The following is a 574-nucleotide window of genomic DNA, read 5'->3' as shown; positions in this document are numbered from 1 at the left end:
CCCTTTCAGACTATGCCTTGATCCCTGTATTACAGAACCCTGTTGTTCCAAGTTTAGGCATACATCACTATTTACCTCTGTCCCATTTAGCCAATGCAAACCTACCTAAGTTTTCCCCTATCTACCTTGTTCTTCCATCTCCCTCCACTTTCTTGTGTATTGTCATCCCTTTCCTTATATATTGCACTCCCCAACACCCCTAACCTGTGCTCTACTGTCCCCTCCCTCCCAACTTGGTAACCAACAAATATTTTTTTTTCTTTTAATATGGATATCTTTTCTTAAGCTTTGTCTTTTTGTGACTGACTAATTTCACTCAGCATAACGTCCTCAAGGATAATTCATGTTATGTGATGGCTTGCAGTTTTATTGTTATTCTTTAAGGTAGCATAATATTCCACTGTTTCTTGTACCAAAATTTGTTTATCCATTCTCCATTGATGGGCACTTTGGCTGTCTCCATCTTTTTGCTATTGTGAATAGTGCTGCAATAAACATTGGTGTGCATATATCTAATCATGTTTTGGCTCAAATTTCTTGAGGAAATATACCAAATAGAGGAATTGCTGGATCA

The sequence above is a fragment of the Chrysochloris asiatica genome, unplaced genomic scaffold (assembly GCF_000296735.1).
Source record: "Chrysochloris asiatica unplaced genomic scaffold, ChrAsi1.0 scaffold00171, whole genome shotgun sequence".
Taxonomy (NCBI): Eukaryota; Metazoa; Chordata; class Mammalia; order Afrosoricida; family Chrysochloridae; genus Chrysochloris; species Chrysochloris asiatica.
Note: the sequence above shows the minus strand (reverse complement) of the source record.